Source organism: Heptranchias perlo, chromosome 16 (assembly GCF_035084215.1).
Source record: "Heptranchias perlo isolate sHepPer1 chromosome 16, sHepPer1.hap1, whole genome shotgun sequence".
Lineage (NCBI taxonomy): Eukaryota > Metazoa > Chordata > Chondrichthyes > Hexanchiformes > Hexanchidae > Heptranchias > Heptranchias perlo.
The window spans coordinates 24053751-24079766 of NC_090340.1; the positions used below are offsets into that span (position 1 = coordinate 24053751).

The 26016-nt window shown below is 40.1% G+C and overlaps 1 protein-coding gene across 1 annotated transcript in view; it reads right to left on the minus strand.

Annotated features, from left to right (window-relative positions):
- Window positions 1–26016, minus strand: part of pskh1 (protein serine kinase H1) — a 56466-nt gene that overhangs the window by 7337 nt on the left and 23113 nt on the right. The gene's annotated exons all lie outside the window — the stretch shown is intronic.

A 26016-nucleotide genomic window follows, 5' to 3' on the forward strand; every position in this document is an offset into this window, starting at 1 on the left:
TAGTTTTGTTATTTAGGTGATAAGTGAACGCTCATAAATGGGTAAACAGCACGATATGAAATTATACATGCACAAAGGATTAAAATAAACCTCCTGTCTAAAAATATAGTTTTCCTCAAGGGAATGAACTGTATTTTTTCCAACAGTCAAAATGCAAAAGCATCCTGGATTACATTTTGAAGTTCTTGCATAGCATAGAATATTTAAAATTTTACTCCTTAAGACCAAATGCCCTGTTGCATCATTTATTCATTCTAATTTAAAAAGCAATATTTTCCCTATAGCCAGTGCCATTGGTTTATAATGACTTTGTAAGTCAAATTCTGTTATCATTACAAAGCTTTACTAATGTTTTGAGGACCTTATTCCGGGAGTCTGAATTTATGATTTGGGACATTGGCTTATGGAAGCTGAATAAGTCAAATTCCAATTTTATTACATGGGATTCTGGGAATTTTACTGCCATTTTGGGCATCACATTTCACAATAGAAGTCAATTGTTCTAGAAACTGCAAAATAGTGCCCTTGCCTATAGCACTCAGTTTTTGGACATTGGCGTTGCAGAATTTGGGTGTAAAGTTCTATTGTTGCAGTACTGCACACATAGGACTTTACATGGCTTTCTGTTAAACTTTTAAATTGCTGCACAGCAAAACTAATCATAACCATAATTTATCAGGATTTCACAATACCAAAAAAGTTTGGTAAATCACTGAATGGGCTTATTACAAGTCAAACGGTATTTATACCAAAACATCTGCTATATAAGCCCAGTGGCCTACATGATGGTCTTCAAAACCAAGTTATTGTCTCAAGCACTTTGTTGATGTTGATATGAGGTGCTATGTAAATACAAGTATTTGTTTTACTGGTGTAACTCTGAAAAAAATGATGGGACTTTTCCACTGTCTCCCATCCCAAACAGCATAGTGACAAAACACATTGACACACCAATTCTTTCGGTCAGAGTGAACTAGGACATAATGGGTGCACAATTTTACCTGCAACATCGGGGAAAATGTAGTCCCCACAGCGGCCAACTCAATGGCAATAAAGGCATTCTTTTACCAACCCTCTCTCAAATAGTGTATATCACAGGGCAATGAGAATCAGATATACTGTTTTCCATTCTTAAGTCATTAATGCTATCCCTCTCTCCTATCCCACTTGTTCCTGCAGCTAGGGCATTCTGGGCTATGTTCCTCTCAATAGCCACTATCGATACCACACAGTATCAGTCCAGCAAAAGCCAGTAAACAAAGCCCACACCTCTTCCCCAGTTTTATAGACGACCGTTTACCGTAGCTCCTTAAGCACCACAAAACTCATTAACCCAGGAAGTTTGCAGTTACATGGTGATAAGTCCATTTCATTGTTTTGTTGTCCCCATTCCATTTCTAAAGTCAGCAGCAATGGGCCACAGTTTGATTCTTTAAATATTTTACTATGTGCAGGTCTAAGATTTATATTGTTAATAAAAGTTAATTTGAGTTTAATGTAATAAAACCACTATGGACTTGGGTATTAGTTTACTTATTATCAAATGGATAGTTTATCAACAGGGCTTATAGCAGAAAAGGTCTGGTCCAAAATTTTGGTGCCCTGGGACTACTGTGAGTTTCATCGCAAAACTTACCATTGCAGTTAGATGAGTGCAAATGTCATTGCCTGGGATTTAAATTGCACAGCTGTCTGGTGGAAGTCCAATTCTTTGTAACTAGAGCGACGAGGTCAAATATAAAGCTTTATGCCAACTGATCAATTTTAATCCCACTCCAAGACGAGCAAAGAATCTGCACAGCCTGCTAGCATAGTATCAGAGCACAGCCCAGGATTTCAAGCAATGGGGTAGAAAACAAAGTGTAGATTGCTGTAGGGAATAGCCTGCCTTTTCTGACATCCAGGGGATTTATTCTGAAATGCATTTACAATACTTTATCATTTGGCAGTGAAAATGTTGGATTCTCCAGAATGAAGAATTAATGAGGCAAAATACATATTTTTCATTCTACACCTCATTTCCTCGAGTTCTGCAGACTCAGCAGATGCCAATTTGCTACTGAAAAATGCAAACGCTGGTCTGATCAAGGTAAAATATAGTCAGTTAAAAAATACATTTGCACAATTTGTTAAAGCTGGAGTCAAAACTCAAGATAGTAAGATTGAGGCAAGAAAAAAAACTACAAAAATTCACTTCTAACAAATTTGCCAGTGTTCATCTGTTATTACTCACTCCAAACATAAACAATAATCATTTGGCTGCAAATGTTTTTAATACTTTTGACTCTTTGGTCCAAATATTTGAACTTTACTCTTGCACCAAGATGGCTTGACTGTAATGAGACAAACAAAAAGTTCATAATGACTGCAAGAATGTTTTTGGCAGGAACAGCTACAAAACTTAAAGCAACAGCAAAATGTAACTACAAAATTTATTAGACAATTTCTGGGGGATCTCTCTCAGGAGACATTAGAACACTTCAACAGTATCACTGTATATTCTTATTAATTGCACACTAATGAAATATTCTGCATTCTATTTTTACATTTGCCATACTAAACATGTGACTTCTTTAAACTCACTACAGTTCAAATCTTGCTAATAGCAATATGATTAGAGAACTTCACAACTACAGACGCCCTATTGCAGGATTGATTAAATTGTTGTCCAAGATCTAAATAGAGGCAAAGTTAACACAAGCAGCGTTCACTCATTTTTAGTGTGCATGCTTGAGATTTTAATTTCAATTTAGTAATCAAAACTTTCAAAAAGCTTAATTGTCAGATGGCTCTCTGCTATAGCTTTTATAGCTAGAGATAGCTGAACCAAATCTACGATCATGCGGCAAGTCTAAGGGAAGATTAAACTGGTCACATAACCAGCAACAGTAATCACACTGGACTGATTCAGCAAAAATCCAGCGCAGATCATAAAAGATAAGGACAAAAATAACCCTATTAATATTCTAAACCATCTGCAAAAACTGTTCCATAAACTATGAAAAGTTTAAATGTTTGCAATAGATTCCCCATTTCCGGAGAAATAATTATTCAAAGATCAATCAATCAACAGTACAAGGTTTTGTAAAATCTGTAGAAGTGCTATTTACTAATTAATATAATGTGATTATCATATTTGAATACAAGAATGCTTATAAGTGTAAGGTGCCATAGATTCAAGAGATCTGGCAGTGTATTTGGAGGATAGGAAAATAAACCATATGTTATGTAGCCAGTACAAGTACTATACTATGCCATCATTCTTCATTAAATTTAACAGTCCCACCATTATTCTTCATTCAAATTGTTAGCACTTACAAATAGTATGCAGGTCTAAAGGGGAAAAAAGTGAATTGCATTGCTGTAGGATTTGTTGAGAACAGATTGGTGCCATTAGATCTGTTACATTATTAATATGTCAGCCTTGGATCACCATAAATACACAGCTTTAAAGGTTTTACATAACCTTTGTAAAAAGGTTAACACCACCTCTAATAAAAAAGTGTCTATTTTTGTAGATAATTCTGTATCTGTAAAAGGCACCAGAAGCCATGAAATAAACATTTGAAGTTTTGTAGGGCATTACTGAGTCTTGTTATTTCAAAATTAGCCATCAAAATTTTGCCCATTTACATGCATTATTTTGTGCAATATTTATATTATCAAGCTCAATATTAGGTGCTTACATAAGGAATTCAGTAATATCTGTGCTATCTCTTTTGTCAAGTATGTGAGAGAATGGGAAACGGAGAGGTTTCGGTTTTTGGGACTAGCCAGATGGACTAGTGTCTTTTCTGGTCTTGCACGTTCCTATCATAATATCAAATGTTGCTTTGACACCCATCAGAGCCAGTTATGTTATATAAGGTAACTATCTATGCAATGTTGGCTTACGGTACAGCAAAACTATTTTAAAAGAAACATGGTTTGACTGCAGTATCTCTTTCCACTTTCAAAACTTGGGATGTATAATGCTTTGGAAAATCGAAGTGCATTACCATTGTGGTAAAGGGATGCACATTTTGAATCCTCACTACAGAATTCTCAATCTCAGCTGTCCTGTATTTGAGACACATCAGACAGTGGCCAGGACTGAGGTAAAAATCTCAAGATGTCAACTCCAGACTTCTCTTGCACATCGTTGGGCAGCAGTGGCATTGACAATAATCTATAAAGCAAGCTGCCATCCAATCTCTTAGCTGTTGGAGATGCATGGTCCAGAAGGGGATTCCAAGGGGAGGAGTAGGGTAAGGGGGGGGGGGGGGGGGGTGGGGGGGGTTGGCTACAATTTTTCTCAGCAACATCTCATTTTTAATTCAGAGATTGAGGTCTGCATCGACAGGAGGGGCTCTACTGTGATGCTCCACAGTCCAATAACTCAACCCTCATTGTCTAGACTCGCACACAAAGAATGGACACTCAGGCATGGCACTGGAGGGCTTGTATAGTCCAACATAAACCACCACCCTCCAGTAGGGGTGGGGTGTTAAGAGAAGAAAAGAATTGGGGAAGAAAGACTGTTTTCTACTCTTCTGATGGCAGCAACTCCTATTGAATTACCATTGATGGCAGCAGCTCTCTGGTGCCTTGCCCAAATATGCACTCTATCCATGCATACATACTATCCAGTAGATTAGTGGATAGCAAACCCTGACTCATTTTTCCCTTCCATCAAGGGGAACCAGAGGCCATCTGTAGCACCTCACCACCGCTCAGCTGAAATCAGCTAACTCAGCACAGGTCAGAGTTTGAACCTAGGATCTAAGTGTCTGGATTGTGCAGTACCACACCCTGCAATGTATTTACCCACTGAACTATCAGTGGAACTTAACACACACATAAATTGAAAGAATGATAGAATTACCTAATTATTCTATACCTCTGCATGACTTTGTAAAAATGCCACACTTCTATTAACCACATTTGAGCAGCAATTCTAGCTTGAAGGCAACCATTTTTGAAAATCAATAATAAAATTTTGTAGCAGTACACAGTGTGAGTGAGATTATAAAACTATAGTTTGTGCTCCTGACAAAAAGAAACCAAGGGATAAATGTTGGCCAGGACACTAGGAGACTCCCCCACTCTTCGAATCATGCCATAGAATCATTTACATCCATCTGGGAGGGCAGAATGGCCTCAATTTAACGTCTCATCCGAAAGACAGGGCAGCACTGCCTCAACACTGCAATGAAGTGTCAGCCTAGATTATGTGCTCAAATCCTGGAGTGAGGCTTTATGCCACGACCTTCTAACTCAGAGGCATGAGTGCCATCACTGAGCCTGTTCAGGCAGATGTAGAAGATCCCATTGCACTATTCCAACAAGGGCAGGGGAGTTCTCCCAGTGTCATGACCAACATTTACCCTTCAACCACCACCAAAAACAAATTAACTGGATATTTATCTCTCTGCTGTTTGTAGGAATTGCTCTATGCAAATTGGCTACTGTGTTTGCTTACAAAACAATGACTATACTTAATTGGCCGTAAAACACTTTGGAATGTCCTAAGGATGTAAAAGACGCTATATAAATGCAAGTTCTTTAACATTTTTATCCACCCAAATCAGTATACAGGATTATAAAGGCTGAATATTGACGCATTATAAAGGTTACATTTATACACTTCAATGATAACATGTAGTTTAACATCAATTAACTTTCAAAATATGCTTCAGTCATAACGATCTTATTCTCCAGGCAGCTGAGAAACTCTGCTGTGAAAAATCCCTATACATTTTGGGACCTTAGGTTATCAGCAGTATTAACTGACACTGCCACATACATCTTTCCTGTTCTTATTTTAAAAACCTAAGCAGCTGGACAATTTTCAGGATATTAAATATCATTTGTCAACTTTGATACACATTAAAATTATGCCACCAAATTGCTGATTGCAAAGGTAAAAGCAGTAATGATCGGATTTGCAAGAACAAAAATTGAAAAATACAATGCTGAAAATACCTCAAGGCACTATTTGATTCGCAACCTGCCACTATGAAATTATACAATGTTTTAGCTTGCTGAGGTGGCCATTCAATACAAAACCAAGATTGTTTATGGACAGAACTTTTATTGGGGTCAGAGTTCATCCCCTCAACTTTTCACATGATTTTTTCCCCCTCTTTCCCATTGTCATTTCAGCAATGGTACTGAAATTACAATTATTTTTTTACACTCAACGGAGCAGCACAAATGCAACATATGCAATAATTGTTGGGGAAGAAGGGCAACAAGATAGAGCATGGGAGGCATGAATAGAAGGCACTGGTGCAAGACAAATGTCTCCTAAAGGGGTAGATGGTCCTAGATATTTACTATTAGATTGTTTTTCATACACATTGCATTGGACAACAAAGGAAAATTATATTTGTAGTGGGCAGCACTTATAAATCACCAGAGATAATTTTTAAGGGTTGTGACAACAGCTGAAGCCTTTGTATCTTATTCCTGGTCATATACATATATAGGCACAGAATCTGATATGCATTGAAACAGTTAACAAGCACCCTCATTCAAATCTCACGGTTTGACAATCAGAATCTGCTGGCCATTGCTCCCATCAAGATACCCAGTCCTGAGAACCAAACAAACTGTAGCCCTTCCCCAACTCAGCCTGCTTGTATTATATGCTTTTTAATACAAATTAGAATATATTTTAAGGGAAAGGATTGAGACGATGTTGATGAATCACAAGAGAATGGTCACCCGATTAAGGAAGCCACCTTAACCCTTGAATTTCCTATCACTTTGTTACACATCCAGCCTACTATCCTTTTGGCTTGTTTCTTCAATGTTTGTCCCAACCACAAAATTGCCTGGCCGTTTGCATTATAGTTACATAATTTATCACACCTAAGCTGTGTTTCACTCCTTGGGCAACACATCATACACTGACAAAGGAGTTATGTGTTGCCAGGCAACATTTAGAAAGAGTTTCTGTACAGCACTTGAAAATAATGAAGCCATGATGAAGTGAATCCCTTTTATTAAAAGTAAAAGGCCTTATCTTGTCACAGCATACCGCAGTTCTAGTTCAAATTATCTTGGAGTATCTCATTCTGAAAAGGTCAAAAAACTCAATAGAAATCCTATATGCAACTTTCCTATTCATCAGTCTCTCAACTTTCTTTATGTCCTTCCCATTTCCCAGCAGCAGCTTTGTCTCTCACAGATTCAGACATTTAACTTATGTTGATGACTGTTTTGCAATCATCCATAGTAAATTGAAGATAGTAGGACCCTGGAGAAACCTATGCTGAACTCTATATGAAAATGGGGTAAAGAGCAGGGGAGTCACAATGTACAAAATCTCTTTCCCAAAGCTATTAACTGAAATGTCAGACAGCTCAGTCACTAACTTCAGAAAGAAAGCAGCCAATCTTCTGGGATGCTCACTTGTAATATTGAAGACATTCTGGAGTTATTTCACTTTGATACTTTCAGTACAAAAAGTTACCCAATATCTCCACGTTATAATTATTTTCCACAATCACAACCAAATTTTTTTATATTTAATTTTTAAAAATTAACCAATCTGATCAGGACTTTGTCAAGGAGACATTATTCTATGTATACAGTATAATTTATAAATTTGAAACAAGCACTTACAATATAGTACTCATCATACGGAACCTATAAACTAAATTACACCTGCTATACAGAGCTTACACAACATTATATATCTGGGTCTCTGAAAAGAACGTCTGACGAAGGAACTTGAACTGGGTGACAGAGTGGGTTAGCACAATCTCCTTTCATCTTTCAGGTCTGAAGTTGAATCCAGCTCAGACCGATTAATAAGTTTCTCTCTGCCAATTCAAAGGGTCCCATGTGAAACAAGTGCACAATTTAACCCCAGTTGGTAATGTGGGCGAGTATAAAATAACCATTTCCCCCCCAACTCACTAACTATTACCCTAGCCAGAAAAATGAACAAAATGTCAAAAAAATTAAGTCGCGTTTAATTTTTAAACAGTGGTGAATCTTCGTAACATTTTTATGTACAATACATGGTATATACTGTCAACAGCTTAATGCTAAATCTTTTGCACAGGCATTTCAGATTTCTTTATTCTGTACTTGAAGTTTGCTCGTCTGTGTCGAGGATAAGTTAGCCCCCATGGTTCCTTCTCCAATCCCTCATTCCCACTTTTCTTCCCCTTACTCTGGTCTCTCCAGGCCCTGCATTTTCTGCAGCTGAGAGGATGGGTGGTGCCTTGCTCCCAATCCTCCAATGATCTAGTGCCAGCTGCTTGAAGGCACATGTACCAGCAACCTGCCATGACTAACAATTTCCCTACACCCTGTGGAAAGACAACTGGTTTGCTGCTTGGCATTTCCTCATAGCAATATGGCTGGGGTCCAGAACTCTGCAGAGTGGCTGAACATGTCAGGGTACTGCAACTCCTCACACACACGCACACCCCCTCGCAACTCAGACATTGCATACTGTTTAAATCCCTTTCTCATGCTATTACCTATTCTAACAAAGGATAAATATATAGTTAGAAGTCTTACATCCATAACCAAACAGTTGTAAAAGGAATCACACCTCCACAGCATAAAACATCACGATTGGCTTAAATAACCTCAATTAATCCAGCTTGCTGATTGGGAGATTTCAGCTAATCAAAAACTAATTCCTTTCACAAATGAAAAGCTATCAATAAACAACAGCAAACATCACAAAAATCAACCAGTCAACTCCTTCATTTTTTTCCAAAAGCTACCATTCCTAATCCAAATCCAACAAGTACACAAAATCTTTATAAGCAGCCAAGGTACATAGCAACAATTCTTATCAGTTTACTCACATACATGTAAAAATTTAATTTCTTTCAATTACAAAATTCTGCAAGAGCAAAGCTTGTCCATAAAGTTAACGAGTCTATATTGGAAATGCTTCCAAGAAGTTTACCCCATACAGTTCTGCCCTGTTCCCAAAGCTTCGACTCTTCAACTGAAATAAGGCATTTTAGCTCCCACGCTGATAAATTGGGTGTGCGCATATGCACATGCATACATGTGATGGTGTTATTACAGATGAGAAGCTTTTTGTGTTGCTGAGTGGGGGACTGACGTTTGCATGAGGGCGTTAGTCGGGGGGTGGGGGGGGGCATTGTGTCTGAACATTTGTTCAAGGTTCTGATCAATGCAGACTTGACAGTGAGGGAAACCCACTGATTCTGTGCTGCACCAACAATAAGCTTCAGCACAATCTACAAATGCAATGTGGGAAGTATGGGGGAGAAAAAATAAATATATATAACTAATGCATTAAATAATGGAGATAAAAGGCTTTGGGGACGGAGGAGGGAAGGATTAAAAAAATAAAGCATTAGCATCTTAAGCAAATATTGTAAATGGGAGGTAGGGTAAAATATATTATTTTATAATGTAAAAAACTGAGAATGCAAGTTTTTTTTTAAAAAGGAAAAAATGCATGTGTGCCCTTTGTTCTATTCCTTTTTAAATGCTGATCATCTTCCAGTTCTGATGAAGGGTCCACATCTGAAATGTTAAATTGTCTGTTCTCTCCACAAATGTAAACATTGAACAGGTCAGTCAACATCATTTTCTGTCTTTGTTTCACATTTCCAGCATCTGCAATTTTTTTTGCTTCTTGTCTAACAACCTGCATTAGCTGTGCAAAAGTTTTCACAAAATCACATTTTTGTTCATCTAACACACTCATTTGCAGGAGAGAAATATCACTGGCATGCCACCATAATGAGAACAATCCTTCATTTGTTCAATTGGATTTTTTGGGGGGGTCAGGAACAGATATTTTATTCTGTGAAACAACACTTACAATGAATGCTAACAATCTCAGCATGCAGATTTTATAATAATTTTAAGCCCAAATCCAACAATACCCACAGAACAGAAAATAGCACTGCTAACAATGAGGTTCAAATGCTATTTTGCTTAAGGGAAACCATCCATAACCCACCCACACCAACAGCACTTGTAATTTATGGCTTTCACATATATGTGAACCATCAGTCACTTGGAAGAGGATTATGCTTGAGAGCAAACTTTCAAGATTTAAAATAAAAATGTAATCTAGATTTCCCTTTACACATTTCAGTACTATAGATGCACTGACTGATGTCCATTCTGAAATTCTTTTTCTCTCAAGGAAACCCCCTTCAAAATTGGTTCAACGTAAAACATACACTGGTGTATAACATGTCACCTTTAGCTCGAAAGGATATATTAGTTGTGACTAATCAGACCTTTAGGAACAGAGACTGGTCAAAGGGTCAGTTTAATTGTCAAGTCTTCTGATCATCTGGCCTGAGCTTTTCTCCCCCCAGCTCCTCTCCACACTATTTGGCAGGAAATTTGTGGGTAGTTAATATCATGCAGCTGCTTGTCTCCCCAGTGCTTTTGTGAGCCCACCCAATTTTTTAATCTATGGCTCTGGTTCCAAAACTGGAGGCAGTCAGCACCTCAGGAATTCCATCTAATCATTTTTCTGCACCATTTTAATGTTCTGGATTGTTCATTTTAGTGATTAAAAGATGACCTTCAGGCAGTTGATGTTCTAGCTTGCTGCACCAGAATATAAATTTTAAAAAACCCACACACTGTTTATGATCTCATTTTTTTTCAATTATACTGCAGTCTCTGCTATAACCTTTTCACATAGCTCCCAAAGACTTTTATACACAGTAGTATGTACCGTAGCTCGAAACAAAAATGTTAGAAGACACACAGTGTCCACATTAGCAGTAAAAAAAAACAGGTTCAGATTGGCCAAGCCCATTTCGCTTAGAACTCTGATAGTCATCAAAAAGAGAACTTTCCCCCAAGTTGGGTTAAGTTCCAACCGAGGTCTCAAAAAGTGAAAGGAGTGTTCAGCTTGATTCAGTGGAAGCACTCTTGCCTCAGAGTCAGAAGGTTGTGGGTTCAAGCCTTCAGGACATAACCAAGACTGACAATTCAACATTGCATTGTCAGAGAAACCATCTTTTGGACAAAACACTCAACTGATTTTTTCTGTGTGTCTGCCTGTGATGTTGAAGAGCAGAGGTATTTGGAGGTCAGGTTCAAAAAAATATTCAAAGCACCTCAAGTAGATACAGCCATAAAAAAGCTAATGGAATACTGGGTTTTACTGAAAGACGTATAGAATGTAAAAGTCGAGATGTAATAGAACAGGGGACACAGATGTGAGATTAAATGTAACAGATTTAGGACAGAGATCAGGAAAAACTTTTTTCTCCAGAGAGTTGTACGGCTATGGAATGCACTACCAGTTAGTGATTGAAGCAGTGACCATGTCAACATTTAAGACGAGATTACATAGGTGGTTAAAGGAAAAGGGAATAAAGGGATATGGGAACAAGGTAAGCACATGGGATTAAGACTACTGCTCATGTGGAGGATAAACACCAACACAGACTGGTTAGGCCAAACAACTTTTTTCCATGTTGTAATTTCTATGTAATTCTATGCACACATGTTGTATGATTTGTTCAAATAGGTATTGGCTTGGCAGCTTTTTGAATTTGACAGTTATAAATTCTGCTTGGCTCCAGTTACAGCATTCAAAGTGATTAGCCTAGCCTTTTCAAATTAATAAATCTACCTAGGGCAGTGTTGTCCGATAGAAATTGGTGACGAGCCACAGATGTTGCTATGATGACACCATTTTAGCCATATGTACTAATTCTAGTAAAAAAAACACCTTAATACACTCAATACAGGTAAACATACTTCACGTGTATATTTACTTAACAAATATTTACCACCATTCAGTAACCAAGAAAGTAACACACTCAATGACCAAAAACACTCGCACACTCTGCTTTTTGTCTTACTATTTTATCAACAAACGCATAAAAATGTTAATGGACTCATGCATGCTGTGTGCAAATATGAGTATTACAATCACATGCCCAAAGATGGCGTCTATTACTCATTTTTTAATTAATCAAAAATACAATTAGCCACATGTGGATTCCCAATTAGCCACATGTGGCTAATGATTAATGTATTGAACAATGACCTAGGGTTTCAAAAAGAGGCTGTTTGCAACCTTCAAAGTGAATTTGTCTGAAACATCCAGAGCATTAGTGAGCCAGATACCTCCATATTTAGTGGGAAGTAAAAAGAACTATGTATATAAAATAATTAACATTTAGTTTAGCATAGAAGTTGTGAATTATTTATTTTCTATTACAAGAAACTAGTTAAATTTATTACTGTAAAAATGTTACTGCTACAATCAGTTTGTTCAATTACTGTTTAATAAAATTTGTCAGTTAAAGCCTAAAATATGATCCAGTGAAGTGTTATTCTGCCACCCTTTAAAAACAAGAATTGAAAATTTTAAAATGAATTGCACAACTTACTTAAATACTTAGGTATTCTCAGACACTTCAATTTTACAACTTCAGTCAAAAACATCTACCCAACAGCTCACTGTCAAGATAACAATGAAAAGTTTGATATTATGAAAAACAATAACGGCATAGATTGATTACAAGGCAGTGATCTAACAGAAGGTCTAAGGAATATCAATCCTGAAGAACAAAGCTGCTATGTTTTGTAACGATCATGTGAACCACAAAATGAGACAGCCCTAAAATCACTCCAGGTACCTCATATATTTTGGAGCATTCACTTTGAAATTCATTAGCTTTTCTCCAGTTCATGCTCTGATATAGTATTTGATTGACAACAGCGACATAAAAAGGGAAAGAATTACTCTGGTCATTGTGTGCAACATCATAAATGCATTCAAAAAGAATGGCTTTATTATTTCACTATTCACAGATCAGACCAGTCTACTCTTGCTCATCCAAATTCAATTATTCAAATTGAGATTTTAAAAAACTTCCTTTGCCATTTTAATGCAATTGCTCAATTCCAATTACTGTGGAGGAGCAACTTGCCAGTTGATTACAACAAAAATTACACTCTTAATTCCTTGTAATTACATAGGATTACAAATTCTACTTTAGTACTGCAAAATAGCTCCTTTACATTCGCCTGTGCAACACATAATAAAACATATCAGGGATCCTTGGGTTACCAATGATACATTGACAAGTGTTGCCAGCCAAATAACCTATGAGCACGCGTGAATAAATGAGTTATGTCAACCACTATATATGTGGCTTATTCACTGTAAAACACTGGTCCCTGGTTACAAGTACAAATATACAACAGATGGTCACTTTTAAAATGAATTAAAATTTCCCCCCTTCGATTTCAGTACAATTTACTAGAATAAAGTTAGTCAAAAGCTGTGAAGCAACGAACATGATGTCACGTAAACCAGCTCGAAATTAACAATGATAGTTAACATTTTTGTTATGCAATAAATAGAAAATTGAGAAAACATAAAGGAGCGATTTGCTAAAAAACTTAACCCAACAAGGTTTTCTTTTCTCAGTGCCTTATGAAAAAAATAGAAGGATAGAAGGATGGTGCCACATAAAGGATTATTGCTCAAGATAAAGAATCACTGGATTGGGGGTAATATTCTGGCATGGGTGGAGGATTGGCTATCTAACAGGAAGCAGAGAGTTGGGATAAATGGTTCATTCTCAGACTGGCAACCAGTGGCCAGTGGTCGGTGCTGGGTTCCCAACTCTTTACAATCTATATTAACGATTTGGAGGAGGGGACCGAGTGTAACATATCAAAGTTTGCAGATGATACAAAGATGGGAGGGAAAGTAGAGAGTGAGGAGGGCATAAAACACCTACAGGGGGATATAGACAGGCTGAGTGAGTGGGCGGAGATTTGGCAGATGCAATACAATATTGGAAAATGTGAGGTTATACACTTTGGCAGGAAAAATCAGAGAGCAAGTTATTATCTTAATGGCGTGAAACTGGAAAGTACTGCAGTACAAAGGGATCTGGGGGTCCTAGTGCAAGAAAATCAAAAAGTTGGTATGCAGGTGCAGCAGGTGATCAAGAAGGCCAACGGAATGTTGGCTTTTATTGCTAGGGGGATAGAATATAAAAACAGGGAGGTATTGCTGCAGTTATATAAGGTATTGGTGAGACCGCACCTGGAATACTGCATACAGTTTTGGTCTCCATACTTAAGAAAAGACATACTTGCTCTCGAGGCAGTACAAAGAAGGTTCACTCGGTTAATCCCGGGGATGAGGGGGCGGACATATGAGGAGAGGTTGAGTAGATTGGGACTCTACTCATTGGAGTTCAGAAGAATGAGAGGCGATTTTATTGAAACATAAAAGATTGTGAAGGGGCTTGATCGGCTGGATGCGGTAAGGATGTTCCCAAGGATGGGTGATACTAGAACTAGGGGGCATAATCTTAGAATAAGGGGCTGCTCTTTCAAAACTGAGATGAGGAGAAACTTCTTCATTCAGAGGGTGGTAGGTCTGTGGAATTTGCTTCCCCAGGAAGCTGTGGCAGCTACATTATTAAATAAATTTTGAACAGAAATAGACAGTTTCCTAGAAATAAAGGGAATTAGGGGTTACGGGGAGCGGGCAGGAAATTGGACATGAATTTAGTTTTGAGGTTAGGATCAGATCAGCTATGATCTTATTGAATGGCGGAGAAGGCTCGAGGGGCCGATTGGCCTATTCCTGATCCTATTTCTTATGTTCTTTTGTAAGGATTAAACTGCTTTTAGTAGTCTCGTCAATAATATGAAGTGCTTAAAAAGATGCAAATTTCCCCCCAATTTTCATCTTTCCTCTCTCTCGAAGAATTCCATGGGTGGCAGCTGTCCTCCTGTAACCCATACGACATTCTTCATGTGTACCTAGACAGTGTATATTGGTAGACTATTCAACAACGATTGGGGGGGGGAGGGGGGGGATTGAAAACACAGCCGAACCCAATCCTGATCTCACCAAACAAGCACGTTTTTAATCAAGAGGCCAATGAATAGTGATCAAGAGTGAGAAACAGAGAATTTTACGGCAAAGCAGGAAACCATTCAGCCCATCAGACCAGTACCGTTCCCATGAAAGAACTATCCACTTAGTCTCATTCCTCTTCCCTTTCCTCGTGACCTTTTAACTTTTTTTCTTTAAATGTTTCTCTTAAATGTTATTGAAAGAGAAACACTTAAAGATTCTGCTTACACCATTGGGTCTGATAGGGACATTCCATGTCTTAACAACCTTCTCCATTTAAAAACATTCCCCTAACTTCTCCCTCATTCTTTTGATGATCTTAAATTTATGCCCTCTTATCAACTAATTAACCAATGAAAACAGTTTTTCCTTTTTTACCTCATGAAAACCCTTCATAATTTTGAACATTTGTATAATCGCCCCATATCCTTCTCTGTTCTAATGAAGTCCCTCTGTTTCTCTACTTTCTCCTCATAACTAAAGCTTCTCATCGCTAGGATCATGTTAGTGAATCTTTTCTGCATCTTCTCCATGGCCTTGACATCCTTCTTAAAGTAGGGTGCTCAAAACTGGACAGTATTGTAACTGCAGCCAAACTCAGGATTTATATACCTTTTCGCTTTTGTACTCAATGCCCCATTCATAAAAACCAGCATCACCTTGCCCTCATACTTGTAGGGATTTGTGTTTCATAACCCCTAAGTATCTATGCTCTGCTTTTAAATTTTTACCATTTAGTGTATATTTCCTCTCCTTATTATTCCTCCCAAAATGAGTTGCCTTAGATTTTGCTGCAATAAATTTCACCCGACATCTATCTTCCCAATATACTAATCCGTCTATTTCCTCCTGATCTAACTTATGGTCCTCTTCACAACTAACCGCACTCCCTACCCATGTGTCTGCAAATTTTAATATTGTGCCCCCATACCAGAGTACAGATCATGATTGACTCAATGTTCTTGAAGTGACCTAGCAAGCCACCTACACAATCGCTAGAAATTTCAATATGAAAAATCCGACAAACCTATCGTCAATGACTCCGACAACTTATCAGGACAAGACTATGGCAATCTCAGTGCAGTCAACACTGCAAAGTCCTCCTCACCAACATCTGGGAGCAGGTGCCCAAATTGGAAGAGACCCACAGACTAGTTAAGCACCAGCCTGACACAGATATGATGCTGTGAGTACAGCTATCAATCAACATCCCAGACTTCTCCATCACCATCTCTGGTTATGCCTTTTCCCATCAGCAGGACAGACCCACCAAAGGGTGGGGCAGAGTGATATACAGGCAGGTGGGATTGACCCTGGGTAGTAGCTTCAGTAGGTCCATACTTGATTCCTCAACTTTGACTCGAGGCCTGATGAAGCCTCATGGTTTCAGGTCAAAAAATGTCAAGGAAACCTTCAGCTGATCACCATCTACCGCCTATCTTCAATCGACGTCCATATTGAACATCATTTGGAGGGAACAAGGGCACAGAACATACTCTGTGTAGGGGAACTTCAATATCCACCACCAAAAGCAGCTCAGTAGTACCACCACTGACCAAGCTGGCATTGTTCTAAAGGACATAACTGTCAGACTGGGCCAGCATCAAGTGGCAAGGAAACAGACACAAAGTTTGTTGACCTCATACCCACCAACCTATCCTTTGCAGATACGTCTGTCCACGAAAGCACTGGTAGAACTGGCAACTGCACAGTGCTTGTGAAGACAAAGTTTCATCTCCACCATGAGTTCATCCTCCAATATGTAGTGTGGTAGGACTACCATGCTAAATGGGAAAGACTAAGGTCAGATCTAGCAGCCTAAAACTGGGCATCCATTACACACTGTGGGCCATTAGCAACATAATTGTAACCACCACAATCTGCAACTTCATGGCCCAGAATATCCTCACTCTTTGATCACCATCAAGCCAGGAGACTGACCCTTGTTTCAATGTGGAGTGTAGAAGGGCATGCCAGAAGCAGCACCATGGATACCTTAGAATCAGGTAGAAACTTAGTGAAGCTACTACACAAAGTTACTTGCATATTAAATACTAAAAGTAGCAAAATACAGATAGCATAGCAGCTCCACAACCAACATATCAGAGAAAAGCTCTATATCCCAAGAGATCCAGCCGATAATGGTGGTGGACAACCAGGCACCTAATAGGGAAGCAGTTCAATGAGTTTCCCCAACCTCAACCATGGAGAATCCCAGCCCACGAGTACAAGAGACAAGGCTGAAGTGTTTGTAAGTCTCTTAAGCCAAAACTGTCATGTGGATGATCCTACTTAGCCTCCTCCCAAAGTTCCCACCATAATAGTTACCAGTGTACAGCCAATTTGGTTTTCTTCACGTGACATTTAGAAACATTAGGCCACTGGACATAAAAAAGGCTGTAGCCCTAACATCATCCTGGTTGTAGTGCTGAAAACCTAGCTGCTCCTCTAACCATGCTGTTCCAATACAGCTATGACTCTGGCATCTACCCAATATGGGAAATGGCTCAGGTGTGTCCAAGCCACAAAAAAAAGGATAAATCTAATCCAGCCAATTACCACCCATTCAGCCTCCTCCTAATTATCAGCATGCTATCAAGGCCTGGTGCCTTTTCCACTTTGAGTTCCACCATTTTTTTTCATTACTACCTTCTTTATAGCTATCTTTTAATTGCTCCACGTTGTCCTCTTGTACCCTTTCATTTCCATTATCACACTCTTCTGTGAAAAATTAGGCAAAATACTAATTTATCTTTCAGCCTCGAATAGGGTTTCCTTTTTCATTTCTAATTGGCCCTACCCTTTTTTTTTAAAAACAATTCTTACACTGTTTTTATAAAAATCCTTTATTATGCTGGATGTTGCCTTCCAGTCTTTCTTCAAACGGTCTCTTAGCCTATTTAATCTTTATTGCTTCAATTTCTGTCCACAGCCATAAACAAGAAATACCATTAAATATTAAAACAGTACAATACAGTTGTTACCAGTTTTTTTTAATCTCACCGTTATATCTTCAGTCCTTATTAAGGTGGAGGAAATAAAGGGCAGAATAGGTGGATTCTTTTCTACCGTATCTTATTTACCTCATTCTTCCCATTATTCTATTCAAAGATGTAGAATTTAAAACACAACACAAACAAGCGGACCATACATTGGCTTTTGTTTTGAAATCACTTTGGCTTTAACTGGTCATCTGAAATTCTAGGATTAGGCATTAAACAAGTGCAATAGAGTTTTTACATAATCAAACTTACTATCCTGAATTATCCATGATCTTAGTTACAATGACCTGCTCCTGTACCTACTACAAAATTATTTATTAACAGAATATTAAGGTCAGGACATTGAAACTACTTCTGAGTAGGAGAGCACCAGAGCATTTTAAGGAACTCAAGATAAAAAATGTACACAGGCAAGCGCACAGAAACATTTTCCATTTTTAAAGTCAGTAATAAATGTGTGAAAAATGCAACAAAAAAACTCAACAGTTAAAATAATCTAATGTAGACAGCAAAAGTGTCTTGCAAATTACTATTCTTTTACTTTTCCAATCTTTAACAGATTTCACTATGCATTTCAAAAGCAGCCAACAGTTAATTGACTTACAAATGGAGGAGGTCCTTTCCTATTCTTGAAGTATCAAAGGGGCGTGAAATACGGAAATGATCAAACCACCTGTCATCTATAATAAACAGCATTCTAACAAGCTCAAAGCTTAGCAGTTCATACTTTTTTTTCTAACCAGATATTGCAAAAAGTGACCAAAAAAAAAGTCCAGGGAATTCAGTCAAAAAAGAAAGATAGAATTACGTAATCAGTATAGTCATCTTTATTTTGCAAATGATATGTTAGACAGAGTATTAATCAAGAAATAAGAGGAGCTTGTAACAAAGGTAATGCAATAATTGTAGGGGTCTTTAATCTTCATAAAATCTGGACAAATCAAATTGGCAAAAGTAGTTTGGAGGACAAGTTCATGGAATGTATCAGAGACAGATTCCTAGAGCAATACATTATGGAAACATCCAGGGGACATGTTATTTTAGATCTAGTCTCGTGTAATGAGACAGAGTTAATTGGTAATCTCATAGTAAGGGATCCTCTGGGGCAGAGTGATCATAATATGGTAGAATTTCACTGAGTTTGAGTGACATACTTAAGTCTGAAACTACAGTCTTAAAACTTAAACAAAGCCAATTACATAGGTATGAGGGGAGAGTTGGCTACGGTTGATTGAGAAATTAGATTAAAATATATGACGGTAGACAAGCAATGACGAACATTTAAAGAAATATTTCATAATTTTCAACAAATATACATTCCATTGAGGAATAAAAACTCATGGGGAAAAGTGATCCATCTGTGGCTAACTAAAGTAGTCAAGAATAGTATTAGATTAAAAGTAGAGGCTTATAATGTTGCCAAGAAGAGTTGTAAGCCTGAGGATTGGGAGAGTTTAAGAAACTAGCAAAGGATGACCAAAAATTGATAACGAGGGAGAAAATAGAATGAGAGTAAACTAGCAAGAAATATAAAGAGAGATTGTAAGAGCTTCTACAATTATGTAAAAAGGAACAGAGTAGCAAAAGTAAACATGGATCCCTTAGAGGCTGAGGCAGGGGAAATTATAATGGGGAATAAGGAAATGGCAGACACGTTAAACAAATATTTTTTATCTGACTTCACAGTAGAAGACACAAAAAATATACCAGAAATAGTGGAGAACCAAGGGTCTAATGAGAGTGAGGAACTTAAGAGTAATTAATTAGTAAAGAAAAGGTACTGGAGAAATTAATGCGACTAAAAGCTGACAAATCCCCTGGACCTGACGGCCTACATCCTAGGGTTCTAAAAGAGGTGGCTGCAGAGATAGTAGATGCATTGGTTGTGATCTTCCAAACTTCCCTAGATTCTAGAACGGTCCCAGTGGATAGGAAGGTAGCAAATGTAACACTGCTATTCAAGAAAGGAGGGAGAGAGAAAACAGGGAACTACGGGCCAGATAGCCTGACATCAGTAGTCAGGAAAATGCTGGAATCTATTATTAAGGACATGGTGACGGGGCACTTAGAAAATGGTTAGGCGGAGTCAACATGGTTTTATAAAAAGGGAAATCGGGTTTGACAAATCTATTCAAGTTTTTTGAGGATGTAACTGGCAGGGTAGATTAAGGGCAGTGGATGTAGTATATTTGGATTTTCAAAAGGCATTCGATAAGGTGCCACACAAAAGGTTGTTACGCAAGATAAGGGCTCATGGTCTTGGGGGTAATATATTAGAATGGATAGAGGATTGGTTAACGGACAGAAAACAGAGAGTAGGGATAAACAGGTCATTTTCAGGTTGGCAGGCTGTAAATAATGGGGTGCTGTAAGGATCAGTGGTTGGGCCTCAGCTATTTACAATCTATATTAATGACGTAGATGAAGGGACCAAGAGTAATGTATCCAAGTTTGCTGACGATACAAAGGTAGATGGGAAAGTTAGCTGTGAGGAGGACACAAAATGTCTGCAAAGGGATTATAGAGAGGTTAATTGAGTGGGCAAGAAGGTGGAAGATGGAGTATAATGTGGAGAAATGTGAGGTTATTCACTTTGGTAGGAAGAATAGAAAAACAGAATTTTTTTTTTAAAAAAGGGTGAGAAACTATTAATGTTGGTGTTCAGAGGAATTTTGGTGTCCTTGCACACGAAACTCAAAGTGAACATGCAGGTACAGCAAGCAATTAGGAAGGCAAATAGTATTTTGCCTTTATTGCAAGGGGGTTGGAGCACAAGAGTAAGGTAGTCTTGCTACAATTGTACAGGGCTTTGGTGAGACCACACCTGCAGTACTTTGTACAGTTTTGGTCTCCTTATCCAAGGAAGGATAAACTTGCCTTAGAGGCGGTGCAACAAAGTTTCACTAGATTGATTCCTGGGATGAGAGGGTTGTCCTGTGAGGATTGAGTAGAATGGGCTCTCTGGAGTTCAGAAGAATGAGAGGTAATCTCATTGAAACATAAGATTCTGAGATGGCTTGACAGGGTAGATACTGAGAGGCTGCTTCCCCTGGCTGGAGAGTCTAGAACTAGGGGGCATAGTCTCAGGGTAAGGAGTCAGCCATTTGGGACTGAGATGAGAAGAAATTTATTCACTCAGAGGGTTGTGAATCTTTGGAATTCTCTATCCCAGAGGACTGTGGATGCTCTCAGTCGTTGAATAGATTCAAGGCTGAGGTTGATAGATTTTTGGACTCTAAGGGAATCAAGGGATATGGGGATCGGGTGGGAAAATGGAGTTGAGGTAGGAGATCAGCCATGACTATACTGAATAGCGGAGCAGGCTCGAGGGGCCGTATGGCATACTCCTGCTCCTATTTCTTGTGTTCTTATGTATCCTCCACACACGGGTACGGTAGCATAGTGGTTATGTTACTGGACTAGTAATCCAGAGGCCTGGACTAAAATCCGGAGTCAACAGTTCAAATCCCGCCACGGCAGCTGGCGAATTTAAATTCAATTAATTAAATAAAAATCTGGAATTAAAATACTAGTATCAGTAATGATGGCCATGAAACTACCGTATTGTCATAAACACCCATCTGGTTCACTAATGTCCTTTAGGGAAGGAAACCTGCCGTCCTTACCCGGTCTGGCCAAAATGTGACTCCAGACCCACAGCAATGTGGTTGATTCTTAATTGCCCTCTGAAATGGCCTAGCAAGCCACTCAGTTGTAAAATCTCGCTACGAAAAGTCATAACAAGAATAAAACCGGACGGACCACTCGGCACTGGACACGACAACGGCAAACCAAGCCCAGTCGACCCTGCAAAGTCCTCCTCACTAACATCTGGGGACTTGTGCCAAAATTGGGAGAGCTGTCCCACAGACTAGTCAAGCAACAGCCTGACATAGCCATACTCACAGAATCATACCTTTCAGCCAACGTCCCAGACTCTTCCATCACCATCCCTGGGTATGTCCTGTCCCACCGGCAAGATAGACCCACCAGAGGTGGCGGTACAGCGATATACAGTCAGGAGGGGAGTGGCCCTGGGAGTCTTTAACATTGACTCTGGACCCCATGACATCTCATGGCATCAGGTCAAACATGGGCAAGGAAACCTCCTGCTGATTACCACCTACCGTCCTCCCTCAGCTGACGAATCAGTCCTCCTCCATGTTGAGCACCACTTGGAGGAAGCACTGAGGGTAGCAAGAGCACAAAATGTACTCTGGGTGGGGGACTTCAATGTCCATCACCAAGAGCGGCTCGGTAGCACCACTACTGACCGAGCTGGGCGAGGCCTGAAGGACATAGCTGCCAGACTGGGCCTGCGGCAGGTGGTGAGCGAACCAACACGAGGGAAAAACTTGCTTGACCTCGTCCTCACCAATCTACCTGTCGCAAATGCATCTGTCCATGACAGTATTGGTAGGAGTGACCATCGCACAGTCCTCGTGGAGACGAAGTCCCGTCTTCACACTGAGGACACCATCCAACGTGTTGTGTGGCACTACCACCGTGCTAAATGGGATAGAGTCAGAACAGATCTAGCAGCTCAAAACTGGGCATCCATGAGGCATTGTGGGCCATCAGTAGCAGCAGAATTGTATTCCAGCACAATCTGTAACCTCATGGCCCGGCATATTCCTCACTCTACCATTACCAACAAGCCAGGGGATCAACCCTGGTTCAATGAGGAGTGTAGAAGAGCATGCCAGGAACAGCACCAGGCGCACCTAAAAATGAGGTGCCAACCTGGTGAAGCTACAACTCAGGACTACATGCATGCTAAACAGCAGAAGCAGCATGCTATAGACAGAGCTAAGCGATTCCAACGGATCAGATCAAAGTTCTGCAGTCCTGCCACATCCAGTCTTGAATGGTGGTGGACAATTAAACAACTAACGGGAGGAGGAGGCTCTGTAAACATCCCCATCCTCAATGATGGCGGAGTCCAGCACGTGAGTGCAAAAGACAAGGCTGAAGCGTTTGCAACCATCTTCAGCCAGAAGTGCCGAGTGGATGATCCATCTCGGCCTCCTCCCGATATCCCCACCATCACAGAAGCCAGTCTTCAGCCAATTCGATTCACTCCACATGATATCAAGAAACTGCTGAGTGCACTGGATACTGCAAAGGCTATGGGCCCCGACAACATCCCAGCTGTAGTGCTGAAGACTTGTGCTCCAGAACTAGCTGCGCCTCTAGCCAAGCTGTTCCAGTACAGCTACAACACTGGCATCTACCCGATAATGTGGAAAATTGCCCAGGTATGTCCTGTCCACAAAAAGCAGGACAAATCCAATCCAGCCAATTATCGCCCCATCAGTCTACTCTCAATCATCAGCAAAGTGATGGAAGGTGTAGTCGACAGTGCTATCAAGCGGCACTTACTCACCAATAACCTGCTCACCGATGCTCGGTTTGGGTTCCGCCAGGACCACTCGACTCCAGACCTCATTACAGCCTTGGTCCAAACATGGACAAAAGAGCTGAATTCCAGAGGTGACAGTGACTGCCCTTGACATCAAGGCAGCATTTGACCGAGTGTGGCACCAAGGAGCCCTAGTAATATTGAAGTCAATGGGAATCAGGGGCAAAACTCTCCAGTGGCTGGAGTCATACCTAGCACAAAGGAAGATGGTAGTGGTTGTTGGAGGCCAATCATCTCAGCCCCAGGACATTGCTGCAGGAGTTCCTCAGGGCAGTGTCAGAGGCCCAACCATCTTCAGCTGCTTCATCAATGACCTTCCCTCCATCATAAGGTCAGAAATGGGGATGTTCGGTGATGATTTCACAGTGTTCAGTTCCATTCGCAACCCCTCAAATAATGAAGCAGTCCGAGCCCGCATGCAGCAAGACCTGGACAACATCCAGGCTTGGGCTCATAAGTGGCAAGTAACATTCGCGTCAGATAAGTGCCAGGCAATGACCACCTCCCCTTGACATTCAATGGCATTTCCATCGCCGAATCCCCCACCATCAACATCCTGGGGTCACCATTGACCAGAAACTTAACTGGACCAGCCAGATAAATACTGTGGCTACGAGAGCAGGTCAGAGGCTGGGTATTCTGCGGCGAGTGACTCACCTCCTGACTCCCCAAAGCCTTTCCACCATCTACAAGGCACAAGTCAGGAGTGTGATGGAATACTCTCCACTTGCCTGGATGAGTGCAGCTCCAACACTCAATAAGCTCAACACCATCCAAGATAAAGCAGCCTGCTTGATTGGCACCCCATCCACCACCCTAAACATTCACTCCCTTCACCACCGGCGCACAGTGGCTGCAGTGTGTACCATCCACAGGATGCACTGCAGCAACTCGCCAAGGCTTCTTCGACAGCACCTCCCAAACCAGTGACCTCTACCACCTAGAAGGACAAGGGCAGCAGGCACATGGGAACAACACCACCTGCACGTTCCCCTCCAAGTCACACACCATCCCGACTTGAAAATATATCGCCGTTCCTTCATCGTCGCTGGGTCAAAATCCTGGAACTCCCTTCCTAACAGCACTGTGGGAGAACAGTCACCACACGGACTGCAGCGGTTCAAGGCGGCTCACCACCACCTTCTCAAGGGCAATTAGGGATGGGCAATAAATGTCGGCCTCGCCAGCGACGCCCACATCCCAATGAACGAATAAATTTTTTAAAAAACTGTCCGACTATATCCTAGCTATATCTGAGGAAACCACTTGCGAAGCATGGACATAAAAATGTCATGGCTTTGCAGATATGTATTGGTGCACATGATCTCCTACTCCCACATCATATAAAACACAGATCCTGTGCTATTGCAACAATTTGTTTGAACCAGAAGCTAATCCCCATCCCTAAAACTTTTCTCCCGTAAGGTCTGCAGGGACAGATGGGTAGGATCATGGGGTATGGAGGATGTACATAATCAGATGAAACAAAAGTTTACACAGATAATCTACCTTTCTTTTTCATTCTGCATCCTCCACACACACAGCATCATACCAAATCAGCAGGAATTTAGGTGGCAGATGCTTCTGCATCAGAACCATGACACCAACTGACAGCAGATTCTAAGTCATAATTCTGCCTGATCCAAAGCTATTTTAAATATACATTGGCCTACTAGTTGTGACACATAGATCCATGTTGGCCACCCATTATAAGCTATACTAGTGGCTGCTATGTGGGATCTAATCAAAGTATATACCTTCAGGGATGGAAGACTCTTGTATCCGTCAACTATTGTCTATCAATAAACGGATCCAGCAAATGGAATATCTCCATGTTCAGGCACAATATTTGACTGACCCAACGGCGGAATCTTTCTTTAATGTCCATGAACCATTCTCTAACCAATAATGGGTTACCAGTATAACCTTTGCTCTGTGTGCATACATCATTCAGCCTAGTCAGGACAAATGAAGGAAATATACAGAAAACTCTGTCGAGAAAAAGACAGTCCAAGCTCCAGTCTGACAGCTTCTATTCTTAAGCAGAAATGCAGGAGCTTATGGTTGTCAGGAGAGGCAAATAGGTTTATCTGCTGACATGCCAACTCCTGAAAATATCCTGAACCATCTCTATGTGGACCTTGCCCTCACAAAGATGAGCTGTGAAACGACACCACATCTCCTGTTATGTTGTCTACCAGGGCTAAACGCTGAGGTAAGCATATACTTAAAAAAAAGTTTCCATCTGATAATGGAGCAGCAGGCCACTGTGCTGTTGTCTGAATAGACACACACCGATTTGCTCTGTACCATAATTGGAAGCATTCCAGAGCTAGCCTTATTACTCCTAATACCAATTAATTCATGTGGCAGGAGCTCAATCGTTCATTTGCCCAGAGCCCACTATTCCCTTGCACCCAATCCTCTTGGGGATTGGTCTGTTACCATTGTTAATTTTAGGGAGGCTGTTGCAAGGAATTGCCCTTCGGTACTTTGTCCTCCTGTAACCATGACATCCAGGGCAAAGGCCGTACCAACCCTTATTCATTGGAAAAGCAAGACTCCACTGTCGCTCACAGGGACATGATACTCACAGGGACTGTAGGTCAGGAAGGAAAATTGATGTGACTGATTTTTCCTTGACTCCATTGATAGCACTCTTACCACTGAGTCAGTTCACTGGATTAAGTCTCACTCCAAGACTAGGGTGTATAATCTAGGCTAATATT